The sequence below is a fragment of the Pseudorca crassidens genome, chromosome 19 (genome assembly GCF_039906515.1).
Source record: "Pseudorca crassidens isolate mPseCra1 chromosome 19, mPseCra1.hap1, whole genome shotgun sequence".
NCBI classification, from domain to species: Eukaryota; Metazoa; Chordata; class Mammalia; order Artiodactyla; family Delphinidae; genus Pseudorca; species Pseudorca crassidens.
The window spans coordinates 11,659,896-11,676,764 of record NC_090314.1 but is presented as its reverse complement, the minus strand read 5'-3'; the positions used below and the strand labels follow the sequence as shown (position 1 = coordinate 11,676,764).

At 45.7% G+C, this 16,869-nt stretch overlaps 1 long non-coding RNA gene across 2 annotated transcripts; it reads right to left on the bottom strand.

Annotated features, from left to right (window-relative positions):
* Positions 1 to 10,788: 10,788 nt before the first annotated feature.
* On the bottom strand, positions 10,789 to 13,370 carry LOC137211584 (uncharacterized). 2 transcript variants are annotated; one of them, XR_010937145.1, is made up of 3 exons: positions 13,169 to 13,370; positions 12,329 to 12,607; positions 10,789 to 12,153 (listed from the first exon to the last, which is right to left on the bottom strand). It is a non-coding gene; the product is annotated as an uncharacterized lncRNA (long non-coding RNA). The 2 variants fall into 2 exon arrangements; XR_010937144.1 differs by having other exon boundaries at positions 10,792 to 12,153; positions 12,449 to 12,607.
* Between the last annotated feature and the right edge of the window lie 3,499 nt (positions 13,371 to 16,869).

The window sequence follows — 16,869 nt, the reverse complement described above, 5'->3', positions numbered from 1 at the left end:
TTTAAAGCTGAAGTTAAAGAACTTGGTGATAATTTGCTATTTTCAGTTGGCCATTTCATATTTTGTTCCATTAGTTCCTTTTTTTTTTAAATTTTGGCCACGTGGCTTGCAGGATCTCGGTTCCCTGACCAAGGATTGAACCCAGGCCCATGGCAGTGAAAGCCCAGAATCCTAACCACTAGGCCACCAGGGAATTCCCTGAAATATTTCAAAGGATAGTTTAGAAAGTAACATGGGGACTTCCCTGGTCATCCAGTGGGTAAGACTCTGTGCTCCCAATGCAGCGGGCCCAGGTTCAATCCCTGGTCAGGGAACTAGATCCTACAAGCATGCTGTGCAACTAAGAGTTCGCATGCTGCAACTAAGAAGCCTGCATGCCACAACTAAGAAGTCCGCATGCTGCAACTAAAAGATCCCACATGCCACGTGCTGCAACTAAGACCCAGCACGGCCAAAAGAAATAAAAATAAATATGAAAAAAAAGAAGAAACATGTCCAAGATCTATTAATTTATCACTAAGATTATAAGTGGTAGATACCATTTTGCAGTATTTAATCCAGATCTTAAATTGTTTTGAAAGAGATGACTTGTTTTTATAAAAGGGTGTTAGAAAAGATCCAAGCACGGTAGAAAAAAGTATAACATCTTCCCAATCCCCTGAATTACTGTTGGCAATTGGTGAACATAATTCCAGACAGCTCTTTCACCGTATAGAATGATAGAAGGATAGATAGAAAGAAATGGCTTTTTTCCTTGTGATGAGAACTCAGGATTTACTTTTTTTAAGTTTTTTTTTTTTTTTTTTAGTATTTATTCGGTTGCATTGGGTCTTAGTTGTGGCAGGCGGGCTCCTTAGTTGTGGTATGTGAACTCTTAGTTGTGGCACGCATGAGGGATCTAGTTCCCCGACCAGGGATCGAACTCGGGGCCCCCTGCATAGGGAGTGCTGAGCCTTAACCACTGCGCCATCAGGGGAGTCCCAGGATTAACTCTTTCAACAACTTCCCAATATACTGTACAGCAGTGTTAACTATAGTCGTCATGTTGTACATGACATCCCCAGTACTTATATTTATCTAACAAATGAAAGTTTGTACCTTTTGACCACCTTCATCTAATTCCTCTACCCCATGCCCCACCCCCATAACCACAAATCTGATTTCCTTTTGTATGAGTTTAGTTTGTGTTCTATTTGTTTTAGATTCCACATATGACATTATATAGTAGTATTATTATTTTTTATCTGCACCATGCAGCATGAGGGATCCTAGTTCCCTGACCAGGGGGTTGAACCTGAGCCCCCCACAGTGGAAGCTGGAGTCCCAACAATTGGACCCCCAGGGAAGTCCCTGTATAATGTTTCTTTTTTCTCTGTTTGACTTATTTCATTTAGCATAATGCCCTCAAGGTCCATCCATCTTGTCACAAATGGCAATTAAGGAAGTGAAATCTGCCAGGGTGAGGCAAGCACAGTGCTCTCTGCAAGCGCAAAATTTAAAGGGCAACAAAAAAACACATAATCAAGATAAATAATATTTTAATGCAATATTTAAAAACTCAAAATTAATGTAAAAGTCCATGATGAATGAAATAGTAACAGTTTAAATTTAAAAAGGATCCAGATGAATGATTTTCCCCCGTTTGCCTCTGGCCCCGATGTGACTTGGCATGGCCCTGGTCTTTGCAGGTGTAGTTCTGTGGTCTCACATCTCTTTCGAGGACTCACAAGGCCTTGTTTGCTTGTGTGTTCTACAGCTGTAGATTGTGAGGTGCTCTTTTTCCTTGGAAGTCTATCTGTGGGAGAACTTTGAGTCCTTGATCGAAGTGGCATACCCATAGAGAGAACGTGTATTTGCTTTCTCCTGGCGTGCGGCTGCACTAGCAACCTGGGAACCCTTTGCATTTCTTTAAAATTAATTAATTTGGCTGCGTTGGGCCTTTGTTGCTGTGTGCGGGCTTTCTCTAGTTGCGGCGAGCAGGGGCTACTCTTTGTCTCAGTGCGCAGGCTTCTCATCGTGGTGGCTTCACTTGTTGCAGAGCACAGGCTCTAGGCACACGGGCTTCAGTAGTTGCAGCACGCAGGCTCTAGAGCGCAGGCTCAGTAGTTGTGGCGCACGGACTTCGTTGCTCCGCGGCATGCGGGATCTTCCTTGACCAGGGCTCGAACCCGTGTCCCCTGAATTGGCAGGTGGATTCTTAACCACTGCGCCACCAGGGAAGTCCCCAGTTATGTACTCTTATCAATGTATTTAAATGGCTCATCTGTAGTCTTCTTACCACTGCTTCTCTGCTGTCATCTTTTTTATTCATCTGTCTGGAATGTTTTTCAGAAAAGGCTCATAATTGCCTCGTTATAGTCCCTTAATCTTTTATTTTGAGACTATCTTCCTGTAGCCTTCAAAATTGAAGCACATCTTGGCTGGATATTTCTTTCCCTCACAATTTTGTGGACATTGCTTGATTTTTGTATTGGTTAGGTTCTCCAGAGAAACAGAACCAGTAGAATGAATAAATATATATAAATAAATGTATATATATATAAATTCATAAACAGGTAAATTCATATATACATATACTATGAGGAATTGACTCAAGGCTCAAGGATTATGGAAGCTGAGAATTCCCATGATCTGCCATCTACAAGCTGGAGACCCAAGAAAACCAGTGGTGTAATTCAGCCCAAGTCTGAAGGCCTGAAAAAATTAGATGAGATGTCACAGCTCAACCAAGTGAGACTGGAAAGAAAAGGGGTGAATTTCTCCTTCCTCCATGTTTTGTTCTATTCAGACCTTTGATGGATTGGATGATGCCATCTGCTTTACTGAGTCTACCAATTCAAATGCTAATCTCATCAAGGACACCTTTACAGACACACTCAGAAATAATATTTAATCTGGGCACCCTGTGACCTGTCAAGTTGACACATAAATTTAACCATGACCAGTCCACCCCTTTTCAATTTGTACCCAGATGCACCTCTTTAAACCATACTTAATCTCCAAATAAAGACAATAACAAGATCATAATTCCATGATGCAACTGTCATGTGTACAACTGAAAATACACTAACCCCTTCCCCAGAAGAAGAGGTGAAGTCCTTGAGTAGTGTTTAGTCTTCTTGATATGCCATAACTTAAATACTATGACGTAAAATTAACAATACTTAAATACTATGATATAAAGTCAATACATCTTATGTTACATGATAAGGGAATAAGAGAGGAAAGAAAACAAAGAGAGATACACATACACAAACATATTCGTAAAGCATTGAGGAAATAAATATTCATAACAGTTATAGTCCTAATTTCTGTAACTAGCCATGTGGTCATAGCTGGTATTTATAACTACCTTCTTCTACTACCCATTCTGTATTCCCTTTGCCTTCAGCAAGCACCTCAGCTGGTCATGGTTCTTCACTTGGTGGGGTGACCCAAACCTTCATTCTTGAAGGGGCTAGACCATTACTAATTCTTCCTCAATTGGATTGCTGTCATTTTCCATTGACTTTAATTACAGGACATGGTAATGCTAAGAGATGCCCACACATATTCTTCCTTACCTCCATTGTGGATAGTAGTCCAATTTCTCCTTGGCAGTCGGGATCAACCGCCCCAGCTAGCCAACACCATAACTCCCTTCTTTGCCTGTTGAGTGAGAGGCATGAGATGCCCAAAGTGGCTGGGTGGCAGTCTTAACTTCCAGTTCAATGAAATCATTGTTGAGTCTCCTGGTGGAAGCATCCTTCCCTCTGGATCTAAGACCTCTAGGTCAGCAGAGCATAAAGTCATAGGAACAGGAAGCAAAAATGTTGCTGGTGAGTCATTAGGGGTAATAGTGAGTGGTGCCACTCCCTTGATTCCTGGACCCATGAATCCTGGCTATCAGAGAATCAGCACCATATATCAAACGCTGATTCAGAGCACAGACAGCCTCCCAAAGAACCTTGCCCCAGCCCTGCAAGGTATTGCCACCTAGCTAGGCACTGTAACTGAGTCTTCAGAAGGCCATTACATAGTTCTTTCAAGCCAGTTGCTTCAGGGTGGTGTGGAATGTGGAGAGACCAGTGAATTCCATGAGCATGGTCCTGTAGCCACACTTCTTTTGCTGTGAGGTGAGTTCTTTGATCAGAAGCAATGTGGTATGGACTACCGTGACATGTGGATAAGTCCAGGGATGGTAGTTTTGGCAGAGTCATTGCATGCAGCATTGCATTTTGCCAAACGTATCCAGAGGGTCTATTCCAGTAAGAATGAAACACTGCCCCGCCCATGGTGGAAGCCATCCAGTGTCATCAACCTGACAGCATCTCTCTGTCACAGACACTTCAGGCACTATTGGATCTGCTGGATCCTGTGACCCGAAGGGCAGAGCAGCCTGCACAGCAGCCTGGACCTATCACACAGCCTTCTCTTGTTCCGGACCCCACTGAAAACTGCTTTTTGGGTCACTCAGTGACCCAAATGAGGACTGTATTGCCTCTAGAAGCCAAAGAAGCCCTCTAGGCATTGTGCCTCTTTCTTTGGATGTGGGAGGGAGCAGATACAATGACTTATCCTTCACCTTAGAAGGGATATCTCAACATACTCCACACCCCCTGGACCCCTAGAAGGCCCCTGAATTTTAGTTGGATTTATTCCCCACCCTACAACACACAAATGTCTTACCAATAAGTCTAGAGGAGCTGCTACTTCTCACTCACTAGGTCCATAATGTCACTAGGTCATAATGTCATCACTGGTATAGACCAGGGTGATAGCTTGTGGAAGGGAGAGGTGATCAAGATTCCTGCAAACTAAATTATGACATTGGGCTGGAGAGTTGATACATCCCGGAGGTAGGATAGTGAAGGTGTGTTGCTGAGCTGAAAGCAAACTGACTCTGGTGAGTCTTATGGACAGAGATCGACAGAAAGGCTTTTGCTAGGTCAATAGCTTCATACCAGGTACCAGTGGATGTGTTCATTTACTTAAGCAATGAAATTACATCTGGTCCAGCAGCTGCAATAGGCATCATCACCTGATGGTGGAATAGAATAGAGAGCCCAGATACTGACCCATGCATATGTGGAATTATGATGTGTTCCAGCAGTGGAATGGCAGATCCGTGGGGAGAGGAGGAACTATTCAATTAATGAGGGAAAAAAAGACTGACCAAATGTGCAAAAAAGATAAAAGTGGATTCCTATCTCATTCTCAGAAACCAATCCCTGATGAATTAAATGTTGAAAGAAAAAATTTAAACAGATAGTAAAAATAGGTTAACATTTTTTCTGAGGTTGGACTAACAAAATTTTTGTTAAATAAGAACCCCCCCAAAAAAAGTACTAATGCTAAAAAAAAATTGACACATTTGAAAAAATTAAAATTATAAACAGCTATTCATCAAAAGACATCATGAATTGGATGAAGGCAGTCAAAAGGTACAAACTTCCAGTTATAAGATAAACAAGGGGAATTCCCTGTCTGTCCAGTGGTTGGGGACTCAGGGCTTTCACTTCCGTGGCCCAGGTTCCATCCCTCGGGGAACTAGCATCCTGAAAGCCTCACGGTGAGGCAAAAAACACACAAACAAACAAAACATGTTCATAGAAGCAGTGCTTATAATAGCAAAAACGTGGAAACAACTCAAGTGTCTGAGTTCTCACCACGAGGACAAATAAGTTTTTTTCTGTTTCTTTAATTTTGTATCTATATGAGATGATGAATGTTCACCAGACTCTTTTGGATAATCACTTCATGATGCATGTAAGTCAAATCATTTTGTTGTACGCCTTAAACTTACACAGTGCTGGATGTCAATTATATCTCAATAAAACTGGACCAAAAAAAGACACGTCATGAATAAAGTAAAAAGAAGTAAGTTGCAAAACTGGCAAAAGAGGTTTGTAACACATACGACTGACAGAGAATATATTAAAAAAAAATCTTCTAAAAATGAATAAGGAAAGAATAAACCACCAATAGAAAAATGGGCAAAATACACGAACAGGGATTTGGGAGTCAAACAACAAACAATGAAGAGATGTTCAGCTTTCTTTGTAACTAGGGAAATTCAAATCAAAATGATAGTTAACTACTACTTTACACGCAATTGACTGACGGGCAGTGTTGAGAGGATATGGATCAATAGTATCCACATTGCTCAAGGGAGGGATCATACATTTGTGCAAATTGTTTGGAAAACAGTTCGCTGTTCTTTTGCAAAGTTGGACATGACGTTCCCCAGGACCTGCATTCCAATCCTAGCTCTGTGCTCAGAGAAACTTTCCCTCAGGCCCCAGGAGGCACGTAGAATCATGTTCATAGAAGCAGTGTTTCTAATAGCAAAAACATGGAAACAACTCAAATGTCTAGAGGCAGGAGAATGAATATATCAATTGTGACATTCACAAAAGAGAAGTAGTTGGAACGCTGACATCATAGATGAATCTTAGCAATCTAATGTTAAATGAAGAATGTAATCTCAAAAGGTTACATGATTTTTTTTATTGGCTTTTTTAAAAAATTTATTTTTGGCTGCGTTGGGTCTTCGTTGCTGCGCGCGGGCTTTCTCTAGTTGCAGCAAGCAACGCCACCAGAGAAGCTCCCAATATCATTTTTCTAATGTTAAAATTTAACTAAAATTAAGCAATATTTTAGCACTACACTTATATGTGATTAAATCAACATTAAAAAGCGAGGGGCCAGGGCTCCCCTGGTGGCGCAGTGGTTGAGAGTCCGCCTGCCAATTCAGGGGACGCGGGTTCGTGCCCCGGTCCAGGAAGATCCCACATGCCGCGGAGCGGCTGGGCCCGTGAGCCATGGCCGCTGAGCCTGCGTGTCCGGAGCCTGTTGCTCCGCAACGGGAGAGTCCACAACAGTGAGAGGCCCGCGTACAGCAAAAAAAAAATAAAAAATTAAAAAAATGTTTAATTGGTGAACCACATGAAACACCATTGGAACTTGAGAAGCAGAGGGATGACTAATGGGAAAGCCACGCCCCTGCCAGCATGGCCCCTGACAGGTTGCCACACCTGCCACCTCGCACTGACAATTTGCACATCACTCACGGACCCTCCAAGGTTTGTCAATTCTGAATTACTATCATAGACTGACCAGGCTCTGTTACCACACAGGATAATCATAAACCCAGTGAAATGCCCTACATTTCCTATTTTTACAATTACATTCGAGAACATGCTGTGAAGCCACCAAAAATTTAATTTTGTTTATTTTGTCTCAAAATTTCCAAAATTGCAACACCATCCAGGAATCCTAGTTGGAAGCAGAAAAAGAGAGTCTTTCAGGGTTCCAAGTGCCAGCTACAGTTTTAAATTTTCATCTCTGCCATATCTGAGTTTGGTTTCGATGCCTGCTCTGTCTCTTCAAACTGTTTTGACTTTTAGTATGCCTTGTAAATTGTTGTCGAAAGCCAGAGAAGATGCACTGGGTAAAAGGAACTGTTATAAGTAGGCCTTCAGTGATGTGGCCTTGAGGTTTGCCCTATGAGAAGGTCCCAATATTTTAGCAAGCCTGTGCCCCTGGGCTGTTAAGCTTCACAGGTGTTTCTTAGCTTTTTCTTCCCTTGAAGTGGGAGGAGACTGTTAGAGGAGGCTGGGGTTGGGTATCTCCCTCCTCCCAGGTGGGTTAGGCTGTGGTAAACTAGTTTCTCTTGAGAGCAGACCTTGTTAAGAGGAACAGAATGCTCTGGGTGAATTTCAAAATGGCTACTTTTCCCCTCCTCCTACCAGAAGCAGAAGAAGATTTTTCTCTGACCTTCACTGTAAGAACCTGGTGGAACTCCTGGAGGTAAAACTCACAAAGAACAGACTACTCCCCCTAAGACTGAGCCCCCTGGAGTTTTTAACTCTCAGGTTTGTCCACCCTGAGCCTCCAGCATTTCAAATGCTCTTTTGATTTTCCTACCCTGAGAGGGTTCTAGTGCAGGATTCTGTTCATGTGTTTCTGCTCTAGTAAGTTGTAATTCTTTGTATGTGCCTGCCTGTCTCTCCAATTTTGAGGGGAGGGGGGAAGCAGCGGTTTACGCTGTGACCCCAGTTCTCTAATGGATCTAAGAAAAGGTGTTGATTCAGTTTGTTCAGCTTTCTACTCCTTAGGATGGAGTGACAACTTCCAAGCTCCTTACCTGCCAGACAGGAAACTGGAAGTGTCTCTCTCTCTCTCTTTTTAAATAACAGCTTTACTGAGATATAATTAGTATACCACAAAATTCACTCTTTTAGATTGTAAAATTCAGTGGTTTATAGGATATTCACAAAGTTGTGCAATGCTCACCACTAATTTCAGAATATTTTCATCACTCCAAAAAGAAACCCCGTTAGCAATTTCTCCCCATTCCTTCCTCTGCCCACCCCTAGACAACCACTACTTTCTGTCTCTATAGATTTGCCTATTCTTGGTATTTCACATAAATTGAATCATAAAATATGTGGTGATTGGCTTCTTCTCTGTAGCATAACGTTTTCAAGTTTCATCCATATTGTAACACATATTAGTATTTCATTCCTTTTTATGGTAGAATAATACTCCGTTGTATGGCTATACCACATTTTATGTATCAGTTCATCAGTCAATGTACATTTTAGTTGCTTTCACTTTGGGGCTATTATGAATAATGCCAGATTTTTGTGTACAGATTTTTGTATGAACATGTTTTTGATTTTCTGGGATATATACCTGGGAGTGGAATTGTGGGGTCACGTGGGATTCTGTCTTTAACGTTTTGAGGAACTATGCTTACTGGTCATTTGTATATCTTCTTTAGAGAAATGTCTATTCAAATCCTTTGCCCATTTTTAAACTGGGTTGTCTTTTTATGGCTGGGTTGTAAGAATTCTTTATATATTCTGGACACAGTCTCATCAGATACATGATTTGCAAATCATGGGTTGTCTTTTCACTTTCTTGGTAGTATCCTTTGAAGCAAAAAAGTGTTTAATTTTGATGAAGTCCAATGTATCTAGTTTTTCTTTGACTTTTGTACTTTTGGTGTGATATCTCAGAAATCATTGCCTAATCCAAGGTCACAAAGATGTAGGCCTATGTTTTCTTTTTTCTTTCTTTATTTTTTGCGGTACGCGGGCCTCTCACTGCTGTGGCCTCTCCTCTCCCGTTGCGGAGCACAGGCTCCGGACGCGCAGGCTCAGCAGCCATGGCTCACGGGCCCAGCCGCTCCGCGGCATGTGGGATCTTCCCGGACCAGGGCACGAACCCGTGTCCCCTGCATCGGCAGGCGGACTCTCAACCACTGTGCCACCAGGGAAGCCCTATTTATTTATTTTTTATTGTTAAGTTTTTTTGGCTGCATTCGGTCTTCGTTGCTGTGCACGGGCTTTTTCTAGTTGCGGCGAGCGGGGGCTACTTAGTTGCGGTGCACGGGCTTCTCATTGCGTTGGCTTCTCTCTTTGCGGAGCACGGACTCTAGGTGCACGGTCTTCAGTAGTTGTGGCACGCGGGCTTCAGTGGTTGTGGCTGGCGGGCTCTAGAGCGCAGGCGCAGTAGTTGTGGAGCACGGGCTTAGTTGCTCTGTGGCACGTGGGATCTTCCCGGACCAGGGCTCGAAACAGCGTCCCCTGCCTATTGGGGGCTAACTTTTGTTACATGTGGCACTTCAGTTGTCTTAGCACCGTTTATTGAAAACAAATTTAATTGACTTGGCACCCTTATTAAAAATTGGTTGGCCATAAATGTAAGGTTTTACACCTTACTAATTCTCACTCATTCTTAACATGTCAAATCACACTTACCTTCCTCTGTGGTGCTTTCCCTGACCATCTCCCCACTCTCTGTACCCAATTAGATAGGCCTTTTTTTTTTTTTTCGGTACGCGGGCCTCTCACTGTTGTGGCCTCTCCCGTTGCAGAGCACAGGCTCCGGAGGCGCAGGCTCAGCGGCCATGGCTCACGGGCCCAGCTGCTCTGCGGCACGTGGGATCTTCCCGGACCGGGGCATGAACCCGCGTCCCCTGCATCGGCAGGCGGACTCTCAACCACTGTGCCACCAGAGAAGCCCCAGGACTGATATTAATACCAAGAGCAGGAGGAGTTTTCCCGAGCAACTGGTTGGTTGTTAATCTCAGAGGCTCCTAGAATCATGTGATTGACTGAGTCACCCTTCCTACATCAGCTGCTGGGATATTTAAAGTAGATTTGTGGTCCCCTCCCCCAACACGAAGCAATTGGGGCATTGTGGTACCCATTTTATACTTGCTCCTGGCATGTGATGGCCCCACCTTGCTTCTTTGTTCCTCTTTCGCCTTCTTTGCTTCACTGAGGTAAAATTACATCCAGTGAAATGCACACATCTTATGCAGACAACTGGATGAGTTTTGACAACTCAAATGTTGACACCCATGTACCAACACCCAAAGCAAGAGAAAGAGCATTTCTATCACCCAGGAAGTCCCCTTGTATTCCTTTTCTGTCAACTCCTCACCCTGAAACTGTCCTTTCCTGCTTTTAGTGTAGTCTCTTATTGTTTTTCATGTAGTCTTTTAAATATCTTAAATTCTCTCTTGGAATGAGAAAGGGGATGAATAATGAGGATATTCAAGTGGTGGAGAGGTGCCGGCCCTGGCTCATTCCCTTACAAAGCTTACCTCCCATCTGGGAGAACAACGCCCAAAGAGGAAGCTCAGATTCCACCGCCTGAGGCCTTCTGACCACGTGCCGGGTTCCTGACCAGGCCCTCCTTCCCTCTGCATAACTGGAAGCCCCCTCTGTATCTCACTACCCAGCCTGGGGGTGCTTCCCAGGACACTTCCTCCTGGGTGACTCTTACCTTTGTTCATTGTCCCTTTCCATCTCTGATCATCATGGATCCTCCCCTTCCTTCAACCCAGCCCCAAACTTAGTCATCACAGTTTATCCTACAAACCATTTTTTTTTCTACGTGCCCATCACTGCACCGGGTGACGGGGACACAAAGACAGAGCCTAGATGGTTCTGGTCCTCTGGTAAGTAAGGGGCTTGCTACCCACATGTGGAAAAGTCACCTTACAATACAAGGCAGTATGTGACCTCAGAAAAGGAGAATCACGGTGAATTTACACGCATCGACCTCAGCGAGGCCCTCCACAGCAATCTAAGGTCCTCGAGTTTATTAAGCCATTCAAAAATATTTATTTTATGTTTGCTATATGCCAGGCACAGTTCTAAACACTTGGGGCACATGAGTAATTAAAACTGTTGAGGCCCCCTGCCCTTGGGGAGCTTGCATTGCAATGGGAGAAAACACATAATAAATGTAAGAAATAAGTAAATCAAGTAGGAAGTGAGAAAGTAACCATTGCTATGGCAAAAAGGAAAAGGGCGGGCTTCCCTGGTGGTGTAGTGGTTGAGAGTCCGCCTGCCGATGCAGGGGATGCGGGTTCGTGCCCCGGTCCGGGAGGATCCCACATGCTGCGGAGCGTCTGGGGGCCGTGAGCCATGGCTGCTGAGCCTGTGCGTCCGGAGCCTGTGCTCCGCAACGGGAGAGGCCACAACAGTGAGAGGCCAGCGTACCGCAAAAAAAAAAAAAAAAGAAAAGAAAAGGGCAAGATGAGGGACCAGGAATTTGGGACCTGGGCCAGATGCAGGATTAAATGAGGTGGTCAGGGTGGGCCTCATTGAGCAGAAGAGACTTGAGCAAAGACATGAAAAGGGGAGGGAGGAGATCTAGTGGGTATCTAGGGAAACCTCTTCTAGGCCAGTGGTTCTCAGGCCAGTGATGTTTCCTCCCTCTTACCCAGGGGACTTTGCCAACATGTGGAGACATTTTTGTCGTCACCACTGTGTGTATGTGGAGGTGCTACTGGCATCTAGAAGGGAGAAGCTGTAAACATCGTACAATGCACAGGACAGCTCCCATGACAAAAACTTAGCCAGACAAAGAGTGAATAGTGCCAAGGCCAAGAAGCTGGTCCAGTAGTAGGAACAGCTGGTGCAAAGGACCTGTGGCAGAAGCATGCCTGGTGCTCATGGAACTCTGGGAACTTGTGTAGCTGGAGGGAGGAGACAGGAGCCAAGGTCGGAGGGGGAAGGGCCAGCTGATGCAGGGCGGGGAGGCGAGTGATGATGATGGGAGCAGTCACTGCAGGGCTTGAAATGGAGGAGTGATGTCATCTCGCTGAACATCTTAGAGGCTACGTCAGGCTGCTCTGCTGAGAACAGGCTGTGGGACCGAGAGCCAGAGACCAGCGCAGTGACCCTGAGAGCCAAGTTGGACTTTCTCCTCTTTCCTCCCCATCCCCCATCCCTCCCCCTTTCACTCCCAGCTGAGGACCTCAGCCCTCAGAGCAAAAGCAGCAGCTGTGGCTGAGGCTCCCGCCCCTGCACCCACTGCTCACCCTCCTTTCCCGGCACAGGGTACAGGCCAAGCCCCAGGCATGGGCCCAGGATTCCCCTCTGGTCCATCCCTTCCATGCGCAGGCGCACTCTCTTATCTCCCATGTGACAAACCAACCAACCAGCCCCAGAGGCAGAACTGTCCTTCAAGGCAGGAGACTCTGGAAGGGGGTCACCATCGAGCGCCAGCCTTCTGAACCGTTGAGTCCCTTTGTTATGAAAGATCCTAGGGGTTCCCACCACCTCACAGTTTGAATTCTTCTTTCCATGAGCAGGCATTCCTTTTCCAGATAAAACAGAAGGGGAGAATTTAAAACAGTTAACAAAAATGATCAAATCTACTATAAACACCCCCTCCCACTGGCCCTGGAGCCCTCGTTCAGCTACCATCCCCCACCCCATCCCTCTGCGGCCAAACCACATCTTCACCCACTGCAGTCTGGTTTCCGCCTCCCCAGCTCCACCAAAACTGCTCTAACCTCCATGTTGTTAAATCAACACAGCCGACCCCTCCCTGCTCCCTGACACTCCATCCTCCCCTCCTGCCCCGTTGGGGCTCCTCTTGCAGTCTTCTGGAGTCCCTCAGGGTTCAGCCAGCCCCTACTTCTCCTCTCCCCCTCCCCTTTCTCCCTGGGTGATCCCCTCCCACAGATTTAAATAGCATTTATTTAAAATATCATTTATTCCCTCAGCCTGGCTCCAACCCAAAATACCCAAGCACTAGGCAGACTTCTCTGATTGGACATTTCATGGGTACTTCAAACCTAACATGATCAGAATGGAATTCTTTGTCTCAGACCCGTTCCTCTCTGGAGGTCCCCATCTTGATGTATGGTACCCACATGCAGCCAGGTGCCTGAGCCATCCGAGCTGCCCTGGATCCTCCTCTCCTTCGGGACCATTTCCAAGTCACGTTGCTGTTCTGTTTTATGAATATGTCTCAAGGCCACGCACGTCTCTCCCTTTCCACGCCTCCTCCTCAGCATTAACTGCCATCATCTTTCTCCTGGAGTCCCCAGCCAGCTCCCTGCCTCTTCCGTCCCTCCCTCCAATCTTTTCCACGTGATCTTTCTAAAGCAAAATCTCCTCCCTCCACGGCCTGAACCCGGTATAATGGCTTCCCTCCGCCCTTCAGATCAACTCCCAAATGTCCAGCCTCCCAGCCGGCCGCTGCCCCTCCCACACCATGTTCCGCCAGGCCTTCCCCACCCCTGGGCCTTCTAGGGATGCTCTTCCCCTCCCAGGAAATACATTATTTATGCTAAAATATATTTTATAGGTTTAAAAAATTTTTTTAGGTGTTGTAAAATACACGTAACATATAATTCACTGTCTTAACCATTTTTAAGCGTGCAGTTCAGTAGTGTCAAGGACACTCACATTGTTGCACAACCATCACTGCCATCCATCTCCAGAACTCTATCCATCTTGCAAAGCTGAAATTCTGTACTCCATTCCCCCTTCCTCCCAGTCCTCGGCCACCACCATGCTACTTTCTGTCTCTATGATTTTCACCACGCTAGGTATCTCATATAAGTAGGATGATATAGTATTTGTCTTTTTGTGACTGGTTTATTTCATTTAGTGGAATGTCTTCAAGGTGCATCCGTGTTGTAGCATGTGTTAGAAATGTCTTTCCTTTCAAAGGCCAAGTAATATTGTATGGCTATACCACATTTTGTTTATATATTCTTCTATCCATGGATGTTTGGGTTGCTTCCACCTTTTGGCTATTATGATTAATGCTGCTATGAAGTGTCCAAATATCACTTCAAGATTCTGCTTTCAATTCTTTTGGGTATATACCCAGAAGTGGAATTGCTAGATCATATGATAATTTTATTTTTATTATTTGAGGAATGGCTATGCTATCTTTGATAGTGACTGTACCATTGTACATTCCCACCAACAGCAGCACACAAGAGTTCCAATTTCTCCACACCATTCCCAGCACCTGTTATTTTGTGGGCTTTTTTAATTTAATATTAGCCATCCTAACTGTTGTGGGGTGATATTTCATTGTGGTTTCGATTTGCATTTCCCTAATGACTAGAGGTGTTGAGCATCTTTTTATGTGCTTATTGGCCATTTTTAAAATCTTCTTTGGAGAAACGTCTATTCAAGTCCTTTGTCCATTTTTTAATCAAGTTTTTCTTTTGGGGGAGGTTGAAGGAGTTCTTTATAATGTATAACCCCTTATCAAATACTGATTTGCAAATATTTCCTCCCACTCTGTGGGGTTGCCTCTTCACTCTATTGATGTATCTTTTGATGCACAGAAGTTTGAATTTTTGCTCTAGTCCAGTTTACTTATTTTTAGTCTTGTTGCCTGCGCGTTTGGTATCATATCCGAGAAATCATTGCCAAATCCAAAGTCATGAAGCTTCTCCCCTACGTTTTCTTCTAAGAGTTTTAGAGTTGTAGTTGGAAATACTCATAAACTTCTCTCTCCCTGGTTAACTCCAACTCAAATTTGCCTGCATAAATGACCCTTCCCCAGGGGGCCTTATCTAATCCCAGCTGCGTTCATAATCCCAGTCACATCCTGTGACATCCTTTCATGGCCCACATAGTACAACTTCCCCTTCGTGGCCCTTTCCCCAGTGTAGCGAGATTTTTACTTGGTGGACATTTGTCATCTTGAAGGCAGGAGCCTCTTGTTCTCACTGCAGGACTAACATCCGCCACAGCACTTGGTACCTGGTGGGCCTCCGTACATTTTTGTTGAATGAATGAATGAATGGCCAAGTGTTAAGTGAATGGGACAGAGGGTGAGCGCACAGGGAAGTTAAAGCTGGATGGCCAGAAAGAGGAGAGGTCTGATCCAGGAAGGCCAGGAAAAGATTGGAGAGGAGAGAAGTTCGGGAAGGCCTTCTAGCTGGAGGGAACAGCATATACTCAGAGGTGAGACTGAGCACGGCCGCCAGACACGAGCAGGTGGCCAGACTGCCTGGAGCAGGGCCGTGCAGGCAGCCGTGGCCAAGGGGGCTGGGTGGGCCCGGCCTACACCGGGTACATGAGTCTGACCAGGAGAATGAGGGGAACCAGTGAGGAGATGGAACCACCCTGTGACATAATAAAATACTGTCTCTAGAAGATTCTTTGGCAACAGGGTGCACGATGGGTGTGAGGGGAGGAGATGCTGGAGGTACCAAGGCCAGTAATGGAAACGTCTACTGGTTGAGAACCACACTGTCTGAGACCCAAGCTCACTGCTTAAGTGCTATGGCCTTTCCATCTTTTGCTAAACTCTTTGCTAAGAACATCCTGGGCAGAAATAACCAGCCGCTGCACAGCCTCCCGGTGTGGTCCTGTTTCCTGCACCAGTCATGCGCGTGAGTTTGGCCGTGTACACACCTCAGCTTTGTCCTTGTCATCTGCCATGCCTGCACTGCACAGCCGGACACACAGCAGCCCCTGAGCTGACAGGTCAGGTGAATGAATGCTTCAAGCAGGCATTTTCTTTGCTCCCTGAAAAATGGGGCCTGCCCCTCCATTGCAGTTTAGGGGAGAAGACCAATATGTTTTCTCAAAATAATGCCTGGTCAGACAGACTACAGAGTGTGTTCCTTGTATCCAACTACAGAGTCCTCTTTGTAGAATGCAAATGGCTTTGCACTCCTTGCATACAGGTGAGGGCTCAATAACTATTTGTTAGCGGTGAACAGAGCGCGGTACCTCAGTAATTGTTAACTGATGAGCCCAAACATGACTTAAGTACATGCAAACAAGCCTTAACCTCCACCAAAAGCCTAAGAACGAAGCTGCCACCAGCGTGGGCCTCTGGTGTCATTTGGCGGCCCGGGATCTGATCCTCTTGTCTGGGCAATTTCCTACCATACGCACGTTGCTGGGAGGTGGAGCCATCCACCCTCGTTAGAGACCCTAAAGCCAGAGGTTCACTTTCCCAGCATCCCTTGCAGCTGATGGGGGTCACATGACCCAGGCTGAGCCAGGAGGACCACTGCCCCTTCAGACTCTGGTTTGAGGGCTAGAGAAACAAAGCAACAAGAAGCACATCCATCCCAGGGCCAGCAGCGGCCTCCAGCGTCCAGGGCCAGTGGTGCTGGAGGTCCTGGCTGTGTGTGTGTCCTGCAGGGCCTGTGGCTGGCATACCCTCACCAGGCCAGATCTGCAGGGAGCTTTGGTCTGTGTCCATGCTGCGGCTCCCTTGACCTGGCTATCCAGGCTTCCTGGTGATTCTGGAAGCCTATGGCCTTCTGATAAACTGCTTTTCTGCTTATAAACACCAGGGATGGTTTTTATTGCTGAAAACGCTAACGGCTCAGCCACAGACAAGAGCTTGGGGCAGAGGTGGAGGCCTTATGTCCTGCTCGTCTGAGGGCCACGCATCAGCTCCAGGCCCAGGCTCTGCCCCAGGGACCCCTCCAGCAGAGCCTGAGCAGGACTCTGAAGCAGTGGGGTCATAGGCTGTCCTAGCTCGAGGTGCCAGACCAGCAGCAGAAGCATAACCTTAAATGCAAATCCTCCTTCCCAGACCTACAGAATCAGAAATGCTGCTGGAGGATCTCCCTGGTGGTGC